Source organism: Mobula hypostoma, chromosome 25 (genome assembly GCF_963921235.1).
Source record: "Mobula hypostoma chromosome 25, sMobHyp1.1, whole genome shotgun sequence".
Classification (NCBI taxonomy): Eukaryota; Metazoa; Chordata; class Chondrichthyes; order Myliobatiformes; family Myliobatidae; genus Mobula; species Mobula hypostoma.
This window is the reverse complement of record NC_086121.1, coordinates 6,686,838-6,707,560: the sequence shown is the minus strand read 5'-3', so window position 1 is coordinate 6,707,560 and position 20,723 is coordinate 6,686,838. Positions and strand designations below refer to the sequence as shown.

At 42.1% G+C, this 20,723-nt stretch overlaps 1 protein-coding gene across 4 annotated transcripts in view; it reads left to right on the top strand.

Annotated features, from left to right (window-relative positions):
- The window catches only part of rerea (arginine-glutamic acid dipeptide (RE) repeats a), a 659,533-nt gene that overhangs the window by 236,476 nt on the left and 402,334 nt on the right, over nucleotides 1–20,723 (top strand). The window lies entirely within an intron of this gene.

The window sequence follows — 20,723 nt, the reverse complement described above, 5'->3', positions numbered from 1 at the left end:
TTAACATAACAAAGATGGCGATGATTGGAACCATTACAGCATTTGACAGTAGCATTGAAAACTGGGTAACTTAGGCTACCTCCACACTAGACCGGATAAATCCGGAACCGGAGCCTTTTCTCTTCGTCTTGACCCTCCGTCCACACTGAAACAGTGTTTTCCTCCTCCGAAAACGGAGCTTTTCAAAACGCCAGTTGGGCAGTGTAGTGTGTACGGGGTAACCGGAGCTTTTTAAAAACGCTGTCATGACGTGCCGGAACAAATGGTGGTGGCAGCGCGGCATTTCATTGTTTTCTTGAACGCAATCTCCAACACCACAACAACAATATCTGACAATAGATGTGTAACAGCCTAATGTAACATTGTATGGAAATACAAGATAACACTGATGCAGACATGTTTTATACATTTAACAAGGTGCTTTATTAATGTATTGCTTGTGCAAACATTCAATAGATGCAATTGTCACTACCTTCAAAATGTCATTTTTAAGTAGTAGCTTATGTTTGGCATTATGAACCTACATGTAGGTTCATAATGAAAATGTTAAGGCCAAAAATGGAAAATTGTAAGTTTCACTTTTACTCAGGTAAAAATAAAATCACTTTTGCCCAGTAACTCGTTTTATTGCACATGTTAAATACAGCAAAATAATACACAAAAACATGGCAAAAGTAAAGGCAAACAAATGAGGTAACAGCAAATTTCACTTTTGCCCAGTAACAAGCCTTATTGCATTTAGTTGTAGTTGTCGTCCCTTTTGTCGGTGAAGAGACTGTGGCTGTAGGAAATCTTTCCAGGGTGACCCCTCTGTGGGAGTGGGTGTTGGTGAGGCTACCCGGGGGTCTGTGTGTCCGTATGTGTAGCTATTGTAGTGGCTATGAGGCTGGTATTGTGGCGGTGAAGAGTACTGGGGGGGAGGCGGCATATTCCTCATCATTGCAAATCCCTCTACAGCAGTTAGTCAGTTTTTCAATGTTCGCCGTCAGCCGGGTCATACTGTCCATGAACTCTCTGGCAGTTGCCTCCATACGCTCCAGTATTTGTTTTTTTAGTTTTAAGTCCTGCGTGAGAGCCAACAGCTGTCCATTGTTTGGCACTTTCCTTTTAAGCTTTTCTAGTCTGTAACTGGACAAACGTGCACCAAGTATACCATTTCCTCTTCGCTTGTTTTCTGTAGATGTGTCCCGCACATGCTCAGTAGGAGGAGATTCGCCCAAATACCCGTTTTAATGTGGACGGAGGTTATGCAAAACCGGCGTTTTCAAAATTATCCGTTCTAGTGTGGACGTAGCCTTACATTGAAAGAGTGGAGTTATATTGTGGTGCTAACGGTGTTAATGATGAAAAGAAAACCAGTGTCTTACTCCGTGTTGTGGGAGCAAAAACATACAGGCTGCTACGGAGCTTGTTAACCCCTGAAAAGCCAGCTGACAAAACGTTCAAGCAAATAGTAGACACTCTCCAACAGTATTTAAACCCCAAACCACTGGTCATTGCTGAAAGATTTAAATTTCACAAATGGAATCAGAGCACAAATGGAAGCATTTCTGAATATTGTACTGAATTGCGCAAATTATCAGAACATTGTCAATTTGGAGCTGGTCTATTGGACACATTGAGGGACAGGTTAGTGTGTGGCATGCACTGTGAAACCACACAGAAGAAGCTCCTGTGTGAAAAAGACCTTACATCAAAGAAGGTGCTGAACATTGCAATATCATTGGAAATAGCAGCACAGGGTGCTTCAGAGATACAACAAAAATCTCTGGAATATGCTACAAATAAAATGTCACTGAACAGAAATGAAGGAAAGAGATGTTACCATTGTGGGAATATGTCACATGACCCTGACGACTGTTAGTTTAAAGACAAAGATTGCAGAAACTGTGACAAACAGAGCCACATTGGCAGAGTATGCAAAGCTAGTAAACAGCAGAAAAAGGACAAAATACAGAGAAACAAGAAACCCCAGAAAGGAAAATGCAACAATGTACACAAAATGAAAGAAAGTAGTTCTGGTGGAAATGACTCAGACAAAAGTGAATTGTCTTGTCTGCAACTTCACGGTGTGAAAGAGACAGATAATCGAAGAGTAATATGGATCACTCCACAAATGGCAGGCGTGAGACTGAAAATGGAGTTGGACACAGGCTCAGCTTTAACAGTGATCTCTGTACATGACTACAAACGACTGTTTTCTCACATACCCCTGAAACGAACTAAACTACTGCTAAAGACTAGCACAGGGCAGAGAGTGTGTCCCAAAGGTAAATTTAAAGTTACAGTGCCCTACAGAGACAAAACAAAGCAGCTGAACCTCTATGTACTGAAAAATGGAGGACCACCATTGCTGGGATGTGAATGGCTCAGGAAAATCCAGTTGGATTGGCACACCATTAAGGCACTAGTTGTGTCAGCAAAGGAGGACAGCAAGGCTACATCTGAGAGACTGTCACAAATACTTGCTGACTCTGAAGAAGTGTTCATGAAAGGAATAGGAACACTTCAGGGCATGAAGGCAAAGATTGAGGAAAATGCATGTCCAAAATTTCACAAAGCCAGACCAGTGCCATATGCAATCCGTCCTACAGTAGAGGCTAAGCTGAAAAATCTGGAGCAGACTGGAGTCCTGTCAAAGGTGGATTGGAGTGAATAGGCCACACCTGTTGTTCCAGTGATGAAGAAAACCTCCAGCACAAAACCAGGAAAGCCAAGCAAGGTGCTCATATGTGGAGAATTTAAAGTGACTATTAACCCAGTTCTCCGCACAGTACAGTATCCTCTACCTCGTATTGAGGACCTCTTTGCTTCCCTGTCAGGAGGGGAGCATTTCACAAAAATTGATTTGGCCCGGGCTTATCTCCAAATGGAAATCGATGATGCATCCAAGAAATACCTGACAATAAATACACACAAAGGACCTTACCAGTACAACAGGTTGGTGTTTGGGATAGCATCAGCGCCTGCAATCTGGCAAAGGGCAATGGGCCAGGTCCTGTAGGGGATTCCAGGGTCTCAGTGTTACCTGGATGAAATAATTGTCACCGGCAAAGATGACGACGAACATCTTTCTAACTTTGAACAAGTGCTCACCAGGTTACAAGAATATGGGCTCAGAGCTAATCAATAGAATGTGAGTTTTTCAAAAAGGAAATCTCATACTGTGGGCATGTGATCAACAAGGATGGCTTACACATGTCTCAAGACAAGATAGAAGCGGTGCTTAAGGCACCACCACCTGAAAATGTGTCTCAGCTGAGAGCATATCTTGGACTAGTGAACTATTACCACAAGTTCTTGCCTAATCTATCCACAGTCCTACACCCACTAAATGCACTTTGCAGACAGGGACACAATGGAAGTTGACTGAGAGCTGGAGAGAGCGTTTCAAGAAGCTAAAAGACTCATAACTTCAGAAGGGGTGTTCACGCACTTTGACCCCTCCTTACCAATCCAACTGGCTTGTGATGCCTCACAATGGGATAGGAGCTGCTTTATCGCACAAATTTCCAGGTGGCTCAGAAAGACTAATAGCCTTTGCCTCAAGAACGCTAACTTCAGCTGAACGCAACTACGCACAGATTGACAGAGAGGGCCTAAGCCTCGTGTGGGGAGTCAGGAAATTCAGTCACTATCTGTATGGTCAAAAGTTTACCCTGTTGACTGACCATCAGCCTCTCGTGTCAATCTTCAACCCAAGGAAAGGCGTTCCAGTGATGACAGCACAAAGGCTGCAGCGATGGTCTCCTTTCTTAGGAGGTCTGACGTTGAACACAAGGGGACCAAGCAACATAGCAATGCAGATGGTTTATCACGTTTACCACTGCCGACTTCAGAGATAACTACACAAGTGGATTCAGCAGAGGTCTTTCACACAACAATAGTTGAACAATTGCCAGTGACAAACAGCCTCATTGAAAGAGAAACACGCAATGACCCTGTGTTGTCAAAAGTGTATGACATCACGGTAAAGGGATGGCCAGCATATAGTAACACACTGTTTCCAGCCTTCTCATCGAGGAAGGAGCAGTTGTCAGTGTGTCGAGGAACACTAATGTGTGGCTCACAAGTGGTGATTCCTCCCAAGCTACACACCAGAGTGCTGGAGGAACTGCACGAGGGGCACCTTGGTACCGTGAAGATGAAAAGTCTTGCCTGTGGCTATGTGTGGTGGCCAGGAATCGATAAACAGATTGAGGACTTGACCAAGAACTGCTCTGGATGTCAAAAGATCCAGAACACACCACCACAAGCCCCTGTTCATCCATGGGAGTGGCCCTTATCACCATGGCAATGAGTGCACATCGACTTTGCTGGACCATTCATTGACCCTATCTTTTTAATCGCTGTCGATGCACATTCCAAATGACCAGAGGTCATCAAAATGAAGACAACCGCATTGGAAAAGACCATTACAGTTCTGAGGGCCATGTTTGCCAGGAATGGCACACCAGAACAAATCTGCACAGACAATGGACGACAATTTGTCTCCGAAGAATTCCAAAGTTTTGTGAAGAACAATGGAATCAAGCACTTTACATCTGCCCCTTACCATCCATCCACAAATGGCTTGGCAGAAAGATTTGCGCAGACATTCAAGAAAGCCATCAAGGCAATGGACAGCGAAAATCGACCACTGCAACACAAGATAAACAACTTCCTCCTTGCCTATCGTAATGTAGTATATGCAACCACTAATCAGACTCCAGTGATGATGTTTCTGAACAGGAACCTGAGGATCTTCTCAAACCAGATGTACAGCGTGATGTGGAGAACAGACAGTTCAAACACTTGAATGCTAAGTCAACACGGAGCTTCAGTGTGGGACAGTCAGTTCTTGCACATGAATACTGGACTGAAAAGTGGCAGCCGGGTACAATTTCCGCCATAGATGGGCCACTGATGTATACAGTGGAGGTGGGAGAGAACTTATGGAGACGTCAGGTGGACCAAATCATGGATGCTCAGGTGAAAAACACAATAACACCTTGCCTGGACTCCCCTGACATAGAAGCAAACACTCCTGATGTGACCACATCAGCCTCATCTACAGATAAGCCTGTCATCCGTGCTGATGACCCACCTGATGTACCTGTGGAGACGTATTCCCCAAAGCAAACGTTTCAGATCCCCAGAGACACCAAAAGTAAAAAGAAAAAGAAGGCTTATTATAATTTGATATTGTTCAGTTACTTTGTTATAATTTGTAAACAAATGGTAAGCATTTGTATGTTAAGGGTAAACATTTGTTTAACATAGTGCCCCAGTAAAAAAAAACAGTTGATACACTGTTAAGATAAAAGGGGAGGAGTGTACCGTATAGCCTACATCAGTGGTCCCCAACCTCCGGGCCGCGGACCGACATTTACGTGCCAGGCAGCACCTAATTAATTAGCTTGTTTGTTTTGGCTTTTTTCTTAAATATGTGCTGGGTGCGTTCCGGCTACCGATACACCCCTGCATGCTTCGCAGCCCGGAGGTTGGGGACCACTGGCCCACATTATAATAAGGGACTACTTTATGTTTTAGTAACACGCCGTTGCATGTGCTATTAGGCGCGTATTGATCTGTATGTGTGTGTCAAGTTCGGACTCTACCAGTAAAGAACCATGAAACTTAGTTTCCGTCTCCAGCATTTTTATTAATAACATAGTTGTGTAAACAGGCCACATACACAACATAAATGAATGTCCCTGTATTGGGAGGCTGTGCCCTCTGGTCCGAGACTCCCTCACAAAAGGAAACATCCTCTCCCCATCCACTCTGTCTAGGCTTTTCAATATTCAATGTTTCAATGAGATATTCTCGTGAACCTCCTCTCCCTCCAATGCTAGCACGTCTTTTCTTAGATCAGGGGCCCAAATTGCTTACAGTACTCTTGAATGCGGTCTGACCAATGCTTTATAAAGCTTCATGGCTATAAATGTGGATGATATGGGCAAGTTTCTCATCAATGGTGACCTCAGTAGTCAAGGTAGGTGACTGGATTTTCTCTTGGTGGAGATATATTGCCTGGCCTTGTTGGCAATGTTCAGATATGAATTGCCTGGTCCTTCAACATGCAACCATGTGCTGCATCATCTCTGCTGATTTGCTAATGGTATTGTGTATTTTGCTATTATCAGCCAACATCTTCATCTCCTGATATAATTATGAAAGAAAATTCATTGCTGAAGCAATTGTAGTGATTGATGTATAACAAATGGAACTGTCTTTGTGCAAATTCTGACTCCAGTCAGTAGAAAGTTGATCCCTTTCCTTTACTTTCTTCAAACCCTTGACATCACACTCCGATTGAATAATGAGTTGAGATTGATTGCCTGTAACATTAAGGCAACATTTGACTACGTTTGCACTATGATTGTAATAAGGCAGCCAGACAGCTCTGGCAAACACAAAATGAAGCTTTGGTGAGCTGGTTATCAGCAATTAATAGTACAATGATTGTTATGTGAGTTACCACTCTTAAATCTACATTTTCCTTTGATTTGTATGGATTGGATTAACTGGATTTTTAAATTATGCCAGTGGACTTTTTAACATGGATGTGTGGTTAAGGAGAGAATTGAAATCAAATCTATGCGATTGACAGAGATGTTTATGGCTGATATGTTGCTTCCTTTGCCTTACAAATTAGCACATGCTGACTACTGAGAAATAGCAAAACTATAACAATAGGAATTTTTAGATTTCCTTACTGTGAAATAGTTTCTGTAATCTGTATTTTTAATTTAGGCTTAATATGCTGTTGATGACTATTATCTAGAAATTACTGGATAATTAGAAAACATTAAGAAGGGAAACAAATGCCCATTTTGTTATTAATGCCTTTTGTAAGTGTATGACTGAGGGTTTGGCTATAGCTTCTGTTTGATTTGCTTCTAATGATACAACATCATAGAAATGTTGTACAATATAGTAGATTCATTATTGCGTTGAATGAGAGTGGGCATTAGTGAATTATTTACACTTAGTAGATTCAAAACCCATGGCTACATTCGGTATTTATTATACCTGTTCAGAAAATACTGAGCTGTGCTATAATTAGTTGCATTTTGACACTGCTTACATGCATCAGTGCTTATATAAATTAGCTTTAATATGGGTATTACATTTGTCAAAACTCTATAAAATAATATTTAAAAGGGAACTTCAATTGAAATGATCTGAAATGGAGTGAGAAATTATTGGTATCTTCTGTTCCTGTTATGCTGAGATCACCTCAGTATCTTAATCTTTGACTTAATTTTTTTGTAAGGAATTGTAATTGAAGAAAGAGAATACTCATGTTAAGCTTTAGTGTCTGTGCTAATTTAAGCCAATTTTTCAAAAAAAAGACTTCGAGTTAAGAAAGCAATTTAATATATTTTCCATTTTAAACTCAAATTGCTGCTCTTTGTAGGAAGTTTATCATCTTTTTCTGAGTGAAAAATTCTTTGAATAATTGAGCTGGTAGAAGAGGAACTATCCAGTGCAGATGACGGATGACAAAATGCAAAACTACATTGAAGGTTACGTTTATGCACATGTTTGACTTGACTGTGTCCCTTAAGACCTGATATGGCAGTTCAATAAGACAATGGGTGCCATGATAGCATAGCGGCTAGTATGATGTTGTTATAGCTCGTGGTATTGAACTTCAGAGTTCAATTCCAGAGTTCTCTGTAAGGGATTTTCATGTTCCTCTACATGAGCGCATGAGATTCCTCTGGGCTCCTTGGTTTCCTCACAGCTCCAAAGATGTACCAGTTACAAGGTTAATTGGTCATTGTAAAATGTCCTGAGATTAGGTTTATTTTAAATAGGTAGGTTGCTGGGCAGCATGGCTTGTTGAAAGGAAGGGCTTGTTCTGCACAGTGTCACTAAATAAATAAAAATAAATATATATAAGAAATATTGGAGCTTTCAAACTGGCAATTACATAGCAAACAAAGATTTTGTTAGATATTGTATTTGAATTTAGTTGCATTGCCAAGATGAATGATTATAGATGACATATGGGTTGGTGATACATAAATTCTGGTATTGAGAGTCAATGGTGTAACTTAGAATGTTAGGAGTAGTCTATTCAGTTAATTGAACCTATTTGCCAATTAAAAATAACCATAATTGATCCTTTCTCACGATACCATATTCCCAATATGACCTCAGAAGTGTTGATACCTTTTGAAAGTGAAAGGAGAAAATTCGTGTAAATTGGATCCAGATTCAGGTGTGTTCAGAGAGACCTCTATCACAACTGGAATCCAGAAAAACATCCCAAGGGAGAAGCTGGTCACAGCAGTGATATCGGGAGAGGTGATTGACGTCCCTCGGGACAAGCTGGCCACAGCAGTGATATTGGGAGAGGTGACCGACGTCCTGAGGGACAAGCTGGTCACAGCAGTGATATCAGGAGAGGTGATAGACGTTCTGAAGGACAAGGTAGCCACAGCAGTGATATCGGGAGAGGTGATTGACATCCCAAGGGACAAGCTGACCACAGCAGTGATATCGGGAGAGGTGATAGACGTCCCGAGGGACAAGCTGGCCACAGCAGTGATATCAGGAGAGGTGACAGACGTCCCAAGGGACAAGCTGGCCACAGCAGTGATATCGGGAGAGGTGATAGACGTTCCAAGGGACAAGCTGGCCACAACAGTGATATCGGGGGAGGTGACAGACGTCCTGAGGGACAAGCTGGTCACAGTGATATCAAGAGAGGTGACAGACGTCCTGAGGGACAAGCTGGCCACAGCAGTGATATTGGGAGAGGTGATAGACGTTCCAAGGGACAAGCTGGTCATAGCAGTGATATCGGGAGAGGTGATAGATCTCCCGAGGGACAAACTGACCACAGCAGTGATATCGGGGGAGGTGATAGATGTCCTGAGGGACAAGCTGGCCACAGCAGTGATAGCAGGAGAGGTGAAAAAACTTTATTGATCCCAAAAGAAATTACAGTGTCACAGAAGCATTACGTGCACAGGTAGACAAATATGCAAATATTAAAAAAGAAAGAAGAAAGAATTTTTAAAGAAGTTACCTCAGACTCTCTATAGGAGGAGATTGTGGTTGCGTGAATGAAATCACTGGAGAGAGAGTTACTGGTAGATACAAAGCAGCTTCTTTATTCGATAAAACAAGGTATAGCAGGCATACGGAGACACTTTCGGTGGAAAGGTCTGCTGCCCAACGTGGGGCTTGATGTTTATTTGCTACACACATAAAAGGACAACTCCATATTTGCAAAGTATAGACAATGCTTTCTTTTGAAGCTACATACAGACTTAACTCCTGATTACATTTGTCCCACAGACGCCAGCAGGTCTGGACTGGTATGCACAGTTTTTAGGAAATGCATTGTTACAAATGGACTCGGATTCTGATATCCACAGCTTTTAGGAAATGCATTGTCAAGGAACAGAAGATTGGTGGCTGAAGCCATTTACGAAGTGTTAATGACCTAAACCCAAAAATTACTCTATGACAGGGATCATCACTTCCATGGCTATAGGTTGACTCATTATTGAGCCCTAATAGCCAAGGGTAAAAGTGACCTCATATAGCACTCTCTGGAGCAGCTGTCTTAGTCTGTTACTAAAAGTGGTCCTCTGTTCAGCCAAGGCGGCATGCAGAGGGTGAGAAACATTGTCCAGAATTACTAAGATTTTCCATAGGATCCTTGGATCTACCACAGTGTCCAGTGTGTCCAGTTTGACTCCTATAACAGAGCAAGCCATTCTAATCATTTTATTGAGCCGGTTGGCATCATCTGTGTTGATGCCATTGCCTCAGCATGCCATCACATAGAAAATTGTTCTGCCAACAACAGACTGGTAGAACGTGTGAAGGAGAGAGGCCTGCATACGCCAAAGGACCTCAGTCTCCTCAGGAAGTAGAGGAACCTCTGGCCCTTCTTGTACACAGCCTCTGTGTTGGTGCTCCACTCACGTCTGTCATCCAGGTGCACCCCCAGGTACTTGTAGGTCCTCACCACATCCACATCCTCACCATTAGAAGTACAAGGGAGCAGTGCAGGCTTAGTCTTCCCTCTGCTTTGTCTTATTGATGTTGAGCTGTAGATAATTCAGCTTGCACAATTTGATAAAAATCCTCCACCAGGGCCCTGTATTCATCCTCCCTTCCTCCCTTTATACACCCAACTATTGCTGAGTCATCAGAGAATTTCTGCAGATGACATGACTCAGTGTTGTATCTAAAGTCCAATGTATACAGGGTAAACAAGAAGGGAGCCAGTACAGTCCCCTGTGGGGCCCCAGTACTGCTTATAGCCGTGCCTGACACATAGCTCTGAGGCCGCACATACTGTGGTCTGCCAGTAAGGTAGTCCATTATCCAGGACACAATGGAACTGCCAGTCTGTATTGAACGAAGCTTTTCCTCCAGCACTAAGGGCTGTATGGTATGTGTGTATGTGTGGTATAGTGCTCCATTGCTTATCCGAATGGGAGTAGGCTCCATTCAACAGGTAGATGATAGCATCGTTGACTCCTATGTGCTCCTGGTAGGCAAACTGCAGGGGATCGAGGGCTGATCTGACCAGGGGCTGGAGGTGAGCCATAACCAGCCTCTCTAGGGTCTTCATGATGTGAACTCAGGGCTACTGGATGGTAGTCATTCATCACTGTCAGTTGGCCCTTCTTGGGTATATCCCGAGGGACAAGCTGGCCACAGCAGTGATGTTGGGATAGGTGATAAATGTCTAGAGGGGCCACAGCAGTGATATCGGGAGAGGTGATAAATATCCAGAGGGGCCACAGCAGTGATATGAAAGAGGTGAAAAATTCTTCGCCAGAGAACTGAGTTCAAGAAGAGTCTTGAAGGAGGGGAGGTAGAGAAGCAAATAAATTTTGGGTAATAATTACACATCACAAGTGCAGCTGGCTGGAAGTGAGGGAGTCCATGCTGGCACATATTCAGGGGCAAAAAGCAAATGATAGGATAAGATGAATAAAGGTGAGAAGGAATTTGAAAAGAACAGAATAGTAACTGAAGCAATGAGGACAATTAAACAAAATAATAATAAAAGTGTCTTCACCTAAATCAGATGCTCACATTAAACTGCTATTGATCTTGTCCTGGTCGGTGCAATAGGTAATGAGGATGTAGGAAATAAAACTTGCAAGCTGAAATATGATATTTAAGGGCATGTACAGTATATGAAGAAAGGCATGCAAATAAAGTGGATACTCTCAGCATCAGTTTTATTATCATTGACGTGATGTGAAATTTGTCTTGCTTTTGCAGCAACACACTGCAAGGACATATTTTGTATATTATAGTAATTTTTAAGTAATGCAGGAAACAGGAATGACAAGTTAATGTTCGTGGACTGTTCAGAAATCTGATGGTGGAGGGGAAGAAGATGTTCCTAAAACTTTTGAGTGTGTTTCTTCAGGCTCCTGAACTTCTTCTCTGGTGATAATAATGAGAACAGTGTATGTCCTGGATGGTGAGGGTCCACAGCAGTGATATAGGGAGATACCACTTGAAGATATCTCTCGAAGATGCCCATGATGGTGCGGAGGATTGCGCCCATGATGATAATAATAATAAAATAATAATAATAATAATGGTCAATGGTACAAAATAATGGTACCAGTGTTTTAAATGTGTTTTATAAATAGTTTGAGTTTTGGGATCAAAGCCATGAAATCAATCTGCATTTACTGATGATGGTTTCAGCAACTAATGACCTATGGCGAAGGAGGAGGATTTTGGAGAAGCAGATTGAACAAAAAAAAGTTCAAGAGATTCTTTGATTTAAAAGGTGCTCCAGGCATGTTTAATTGCCAACCCTATCAGTAGTTTTGCATCCTATGTTGACATTTGGCCTTAGCTTTCCAGAAAAGCTTAGTGTAACTGTGAAGATTGCCTCATCATCCAGCTAGACAAGTTGGATTCCTTGGGTACAGTGAGTTCAGTTATTTCAGATAATCTGTGTGGCCATTCTGTATTTTCCAAAAACTGAAGTTCAAAAGTTCAAGGTAATTTTTTATTATCAAAGTACATATATGTCACCTTATACAAACAAGATCCATTTTCTTGTGGGCATACTCAAAAAAATTACAGAATAATAACCATAACAGAATCAATGAAAACCTCCCAACAAGGGCATTCAACCAAGGTGCAGAAGACAACAAGTTGTGCAAATACTAAAAGAAGAAATAATAATAGATAAATAATAAATATTGAGAATATGAGATGAAGAGTCTTTAGGTTCAGGAAGAGTTATTACCCAAAGGTTCCTATGCCTCCTTCCCAATGACAGCAGAGAGAAGAGATTATGAACTAGATGGTGGGGGTCTTTGATGATGGATGCTGTCTTCTTGTGGCAGTGATCCTTGTAGATGTGCTCAATGGTGGGAAGATCTTCTCCTGTGATGATCTGGGCTATATCCACTACTTTTTTGTAGGCTTTTGATGTTGGTTTTGGATAATAATACAGCATTCCCTCGGTACTGCAATGCAGTGTTAGCCTAAATATTAATTCTCACTACTCTGGAGAGGAAGTTGATCTCTCAAGGCTGTTTTCAACTGTTTTAAAGTTGGGAAGATTATATATGGAATAGACTGGTTTGATTGTCTATTATCATCATTGCAACAGAGAAGCTGAAAGAAAGAAGATTAATTTAATGTTCACATATTTGTTATTCATTAACCATTAGCTTCAATTCCTGTGTGCAAATGGACTACCATATTTCCTATATAACCACAGAAACAATACTTCTATCCGCTGCAGAATATTTTGGTAAGCCTCAAGGTCATAAACAATGCAAAGTTCTCTATCTTGGCCAAGCCCTCTTCTCACTGCTACCAACAGGAAGCAGGTACAGCAGCCTTGGTTTCCACACCACCAGGTTTAGGAACAGTTATCACCCTGAACCTGCAGGAAAGTGAATCTCAGGTAGTATTCACTGTCATATACTTGATAATAAATTAACTTTGAAGCCTTTACTCCTTTTTTATTTCAGTCATAGCTTTGTGGAGTCATTTACCAGCGCTGGAAAAGTCCTTTCAGTCAGTTTTTACAGACTTCTACTCATAAGAAATGCGGTGGATTCCGGCTAATTGGGACACATTGGGACCAGTATATTTTGGCCCAATTAAATGACTGCCACAATTAGCCGCAGTTTCATCGAAATAGTTAAGAAGGTATAAAAGACAAACTTCCATTTAACTGAGTAACAACTTATGTATTTAAATGAAATACTGAACAAGATGGAACACTACCAATGCTACTACAGTACTGTATTACTTTGTATTTGTTCTTAATAGTTATTGATGAAAGAATGCATGCAGTGTCCGCTTCTGTGTTCTTTTGAGCAAAAGCAGTGCAAGCACTTAGTGCAGATAATGGACTGCCTTCATGAAGTGGTGTCGTAATCCAATAATAAGTAGATGCCACAGAGGTATAGTGGTTAGCGTGATACTGTTACATCTCACGATGTCAGAGTTCAGAGTTAAATTCCGATGCTGTCTGTAAGGAGTTTGTACATTCTTCCCCTTGAGCGCGCCAGTTTCTTCTGAGTGCTCCGGTTTCCTCCCACGTTCCAAAGCCATACTGGTTAGTAGGTTAATTGGTGATTGAAAATTGTCCTATGATTAGGCTAAGGTTAAATAGGTTGATTACTGGGTGCTGGAAAAGCAAATTCCGAACTGTATCTCTAAATAAATGAATTTCCTGGCATCATCTGTAGATACTAGCTCAAGTTCAGATGTGTCATCTTCATCACTTTCCTTATGTTCATATTTCCTACCTTGATGTTTTGATACAATGCTTTTGACAATGGCATCCTCCAAATCTTCATTTTCATTGTAATATTCAAGATGATTTTCAATACCTTCAAATTCTTCTAACTTGTTGAAGTAGTGTAATTGTTTCTGAGCATAGTGTAATGTCTAACGGCCACACAAATGCATGTGACAGACCCTCATTAGAAACTGTTTGGCGACAGTCTCCTGCCCTAATTAAGTGGTACCCATTGTGTCCCAAATAAATGAAGGGAATCCTGGCTATTTTCCCAATGTGTTTGTTTTTTAAGAGTTCAAGTTTATTAGTCATCTGACTCTGTATCCCAGTTAACCGGAATCCATTGTTATCTAAAACATGGAATTCCAAAAGCTGATTCTTTCTGCTGACACTTTTTATGCTTCTGCATGTGTGAAACCTAAACCTTTAAAGAGCTATACTGGTGACCGTCCTCATGAGACAGCAATCACTGTGCAATAAGTTTCCTGCTGAAGAAATGCCATGACTCTGTTTAAACACCTACATTATAAAGACATGATTTGGTCTATTTTAAGCACATTAGAAATAGAAAGCCAAAATTTTACTTAGCTGTGTGACTTTCAAGGCCAACCATGGACATAATTTTGAACATGTAGGTCATTTGTTGTGCGCTACGTTTTCCACTCTTTGTAATTTCTTAGTGCTTTTTCATCAAATGGCTGGCAGTTAAAAGATTCCAAAATAAAAACAGTGTGCTTAAAACACTCAGCAAGTCAGACAGCACTTTTGAATGAGTAATGGAATTAACTGTTTGGGATTCAGTCAGAGCTGTATGAGGCTCTGGCAAAATGACCTCTGAACACTGAAGGTGAATCCCAAGGTTATAAATGATGTATTTATTGAGATACAGCATGGAATAGGCCCTTCTGGCCCTTCAAGCCATGCCACCCAGCTATCCTCCAGTTTAATCCGAGTCAAATCATGGGACAATTTACAATGACCAGTTAACCTACCTGCTAGTACATCTTTGGACTGTGGATGGAAATGAGAGCATCCAGAGGAAACCCATGTGATCATGTGGATAACATACAAACTCCTTATGGGCAATGGCGGGAATTGAAACTGGGTCGTCTGTACTGTAAAGTGTGTGCTAACTGCTACATACTGTGCTGCCTGTTATCATACTTTGATAATGTATTTTACTTTGAAATTTGAACTTTGAACTAGTTTTGGCCTCCTTATTGAAGGAAGGATATTCTGGACTTTGACATGGTACACCAAAAGCTTAAAGTTAAACAGTCACGGAGCACAGAAACATGTCCATGTCACCCATTAACTGCCCCATCTAGAAGGCATAGAACCAAGTGCCCAATTATAAGCACTTGGATCTAACCTCTCTCTGCAATTCAGGTATTTCTGTAGATATTACCTAATTGTTATATGAGTACCTGTCACCAGCACACTCTCAGGCAGTGTATTTCAGATTCCAGATCTCCAAATAGGTGATTCATAGACCTTTACAGCTCCAAAAGCAGGCTCTTTGGCTCATCATGTTCATGGTGATCTTTTTCAGCACTTAACTAATTCCATTTTCCTCACATAAGGATTGCTCTTTTTTTGTCCCGAAGGTCTGCCTATTTGTCTTCATTTGAAGCACATTCCAGGGTAGCCACCCTCACTACCTCAGAAATGGACTTATTGGTGTAACGTTCCATTATATTGGCTCGTGTATGTCTAGGGGAAATCCAGCCCAGCACCTGCCTCAACACTCCCCACAGGGTCGGTTGCCGCCCGAATCAATCACAAACGTCAATCATCAGCCAGCACACCCAGTAAATTTTAACAAATACACTTTATAAATATTACTAATTCTATGACATTAATATACATTTGATACAGAGAGGAAAGTAATGAAAAAAAAAGGCGCCAACATTTATCAAAGTCCAAGTTCTTTGCGCGCTACGTTGGAGCTCAATTCGACTTCAGACGACCACCCGAATTCCGTTGACTCACGGCTCGGGACCACCCTGAGTGATCGACCGGAGCCTCTCCACACGTCCGCGGTCTTCCTCGTCTCTCCTCCGACTCCCCGCCAAAACTCAGTCCACAGTCATATCATACAGCATGGTATCCGAAAACAAAACGATACATAACCACCCATTGGCTAATAGAACCCTGTTACCTCATTTTAAAGTAAAACAAACTGTTAGCGCAAACTCTGTTCAGCGTTAAAGCACAACAAAGCCGCATTCCCCAGATTAACATAACAAAGTCGCCATTTTAAATGTAACAAAAGAAAGACCCCGTACATTGGGATTTGATGTTTTAATCCATTATTCTTTCAGAAGCCAGGAAAGAGGCAGAATACCTATTGCTGGACGATCATTTTAATAGGACTTGTTAGAACAAAGAGAGTTGGAAATGAGTAGTGATAGTGGTCTACTAACTGAAGAGAGGGAGAGTCAAAAGATGGCGCTGCTGCACAGACAGTTCTTTTAATACTACATTCAAATTCTTAGATAAGGGTCAACCAATCAGAAAGCTCATATTCAAATAATGTAATACCAAGAGAAACTTCCAGATTCATACAAATGTAGTCATGAGGGGACACACTAAACAACTGCATATGCACGCCATGACCACAAGGAAGCATAGGTAACTTGTATATAAGTAACGATATAAAATACAAACAGACAATTAATTGTTAAACTAAAATAACAATTAAACAGACAGATACAACAGACTCCTTAATTAATATTGTATACCACTTTCTTTTTTGCATCCTTACTGCCATGCGTGAAAATCCTTTACCTTAAGATGTTGAGTTTCTAATCTTCCCCTTATTTCATCTATATTTTTGTATTTTATATTCCTATGTGCTGATCAGCTCTCTAAGTTCATTTATCTTACTAATCGCACTTCATTAAAATGGATGCAGTTTGGCCTTGCATTCTACCCATGTGCTTTATTTTATCCACGCTTGCTCTGTCTACAAGACTAACTTAGTTTTCCTTCAGAGTGTGACTGCATCTTCTTATCCCTCCCCCAACTGATAATTAGATAAATGTTTGGATAATAGGCTTATAACAAGAAATTTCTTTAGCCAAAGTTTGGTGAATCTGTGGAATTAATTGCCACAGGTGGCCGTGGAGGTCAAGTCATTGGGGATATTTAAAGCGGAGGTTGATAGTTTCTTGATTAGTCAGTGCGTCATAGGTTATGGGGAGAAGGCAGGAGAATGAGGTTGAGTGGGATAATAAATCAGCCATAATGGAATGGTAATGGTGTTTCGATGGACTGAATAGTCTAATTCTGTTCGTATGTCTTGTGGTTTTATTACACAAGGCTTTTTATTAGAAGAATGAGTCATACGAGTTTTAGTGGGGATTTGGCACAGATGAATGCTGCAATGATGTTTTCCATGCTGGGGAGCATAAAATTTGTGAAGTAATGTTGGGTTGAGAGGCCAACCATTGAAAGTTGAACTGATAGAAATTTTCTTCACTGGTTGCCATAAAAATTGGAATTCTCTACTCTCAAGAGCTGTCTGTGCTGATCATTGAGTGGATTCAAGCTGAGGTAAGTATTTAGCCAACAAGTGAATTGAGGGCTTGTAGAATTAGGAAGTAAATGGGGTTTAGACCAAAACTCAAATTGGTCTTAATCTAATTGATTGACAGTACAGTGTTACGTACCCCGTAACTGGGTTGCCAAACCAGCAGAAATGGATCACTCAGTTGGAGTCTGGAGTACTAGAACTAAGAAAGTTTTATTAAAGAAACAAGCAACACAGTAATCGAAAGGATAAGAAATGCAACAGTTCAGCGATGGTAAACACACATGTGCACAGAATTAAGATAACAGCATCAATCAAGCTCTATCGTTGTCTAGGGGTAAATGACCAAATTTCAAAGTGACTCAAAGTTCAGTCCAGTTTAGTAGTTCAGTTCGCAGTAATCGTTGCCATGGCGATGGACAACGTGGGGGGAGAGAGAGAGAGAACAGGAACAACTGATCATTCAGACCACGGCTTCCACTCACAGACCGGCGATATGGCTCACAAGCAGCTTTTGGGCAGGTCCTTGGTGATGTCACCTGAGGTCACCGACTGTGACCCCTCCTCCAGATGCGGTCGATCCTCTGTAGTGAACCCGGCACCCAGGCAAGGGCGGACACACACCGGGTTCCCGCTGATCGTACCTTTCCACCTTGGCCGTTGTCTGGTACTTCCCACCGACTCGTGAGAGGCGTACCACTTCCAGGGTCTCGTTACCTTGGGTGTCGTGTGTCCTGCCTTAGCGAACCTGTCCCTTTTTATCCCCCTGCTGGGGCATCGCCTGTCCACCACTTCAAACAGTTCAGGGTTCAAAGGGGGAGCCACTCCAGACAGCTCTCTCTCCCGTCCCTTCATTACACATCTCCAGACGCTGCTCCATTGTTCCTTATCTCTCCTTCCCCTGAGGGCAGGTGGCAGACCACTTGCTGATGTCACTGATGCTAACCCAGGCCAGCAAACATCTTAATTTTATGTGTATTCTCGTCACAACAGGCTTTTGAGCTGAGAAGTCTATCCCTGCTCCTATCACTATGCTGAAATAAGACAATAATACGGAAGCAGAATTAGGCTATTTGGTGCATCAGATCTCCTTTACATTATATCATGGCTGATTTATGTTTCTTCTTGACCCCATTTCTCTGCCTTCTCCCTGTAACCTTTGATGCCATGATGAATCAAGAAACTCTTCTTCAGCTTTAAATATACCCAATGACTTGTCCTCCACAGCTGCCTATGGCAATGAATTCCACAGATTCACCACCCTTTGCCTCAAGAAGTTCTTCATCTCTGTTCTAAAGGGACATCCTTGTAGTCTGAGGCTGTGCCATCTGGTCCAAGACACCCCCACTGCGGGAAACTTTCTCCACACATCCACCCTAACTAGTCCTTTATCTCAGTTTCTATGCGATCCCCTCTCATTCGCCTGAACTCCAAGTATAGGCCTAGAGCCGTCAAGCACTGTTTGTACCCTTTCATTCCTAGGAATGAAACCTCTCACTGCTATGGGTGGAAGTTCCCACTTGCTTCAAAAAAGCAACAATTATACTAGTGCCTAAGAAGAATAATGTGGGCTGCCTTAATGACTATCGCCTGGTAGCACTCACATCGACAGTGATGAAATGCTTTGAGAGGTTAGTCATGATTAGACTGAACTCATGTCTCAGCAAGGACGTGGATCCATTGCAATTTGCTTATTGCCACAATAGGTCAATGGCAGATGCAGTCTTAATGGCTCTCCACATGGCTATAGACCACCTGGACAACACAAACACTTACGTCAGGATGCTGTTCATTGACTATAGCTCAGCATTTAATACCATCATTCCCACAATCTGTGTGGATTGGTGATAACATATCCTCCCCGCTGACAATCGACACTGGCGCAACTCAGTGGTATGTGCTTAGCCCACTGCTGTACCCTCTATATACACATGACTGTTTGGCTAGGCGTAGCTCAAGTACCATCTATAAATTTGCTGAGGACACAGCCATTGTTGGTAGAATCTCAGATGGTGACGAGAGGGCACACAGGAGTGAGATATGCCAACTAGTGGAATGGTGCCGCAGCAACAACCTGGCACTCAACGTCAGTAAGACGAAAGAGCTGATTGTGGACTTCAGAAAGGGTAAGATGAAAAAACACATACCAATCCTCATAGAGGGATCAGAAGTAGAAAGAGTGAGCAGTTTCAAATTCCTGGGTGCCAAGATCTCCGAGGATCTAACCTCATCCCAACATATCGATGTAGTTATAAAGAAGGCAAGACAGCAGCTATACTTTATTAGGAGTTTGAAGAGATTTGGTATGTCAACACATACACTCAGAAACTTCTATAGTTGTACCGTGGAGAGCATTCTGACAGGCTGCATCACTGTCTGGTATGTGGGGGTGGGGGGAGTTACTGCACAGGACTGAAAGAAGCTGCAGAAGGTTGTAAATCTAGTCAGCTCTATCTTGGGTACTCGCCTACAAAGTACCCAGGACATCTGCAGGGAGCAATGTCTCAGTAAGGCAGCTTCCATTATTAAAGACCTCCAGCATCCAGGGCATGCCCTTTTCTCTCTGTTACCATCAGGAAGGAGGTACAGAAGCCTGAAGGCACACACTCAGCAATTCAGGAACAACTTCTTCCCCTCTGCCATCCGATTCCTAAATGGACATTGTATCTTTGGACACTACCTCACTTTTTTTAATATACAGTATTTCTGTTTTTGCACATTTAAAAAATCTATTCAATATACCTATACCGTAAACAATAGGAATTCTGCAGATGCTGGAAATTCAAGCAACGTACATCAAAGTTGCTGGTGAACGCAGCAGGCCAAGCAGCATCTATAGGAAGAGGCGCAGTCGACGTTTCAGGCCGAGACCCTCCGTCAGGACTAACTGAAGGAAGAGTGAGTAAGGGATTTGAAAGCTGGAGGGGGAGGGGGAGATGCAAAATGATAGGAGAAGACAGGAGGGGGAGGGATAGAGCCGAGAGCTGGACAGGTGATAGGCAAAAGGGGATACGAGAGGATCATGGGACAGGAGGTCCGGGAAGAAAGACAAGGGGGGGGTGACCCAGAGGATGGGCAAGAGGTATATTCAGAGGGGCAGAGGGAGAAAAAGGAGAGTGAGAGAAAGAATGTGTGCATAAAAATGAGTAACAGATGGGGTACGAGGGGGAGGTGGGGCCTTAGTGGAAGTTAGAGAAGTCGATGTTCATGCCATCAGGTTGGAGGCTACCCAGACGGAATATAAGGTGTTGTTCCTCCAACCTGAGTGTGGCTTCATCTTTACAGTAGAGGAGGCTGTGGATAGACATGTCAGAATGGGAATGGGATGTGGAATTGAAATGTGTGGCCACTGGGAGATCCTGCTTTCTCTGGCGGACAGAGCGTAGATGTTCAATCCTGCTTTCTCTGGCGGACAGAGCGTAGATGTTC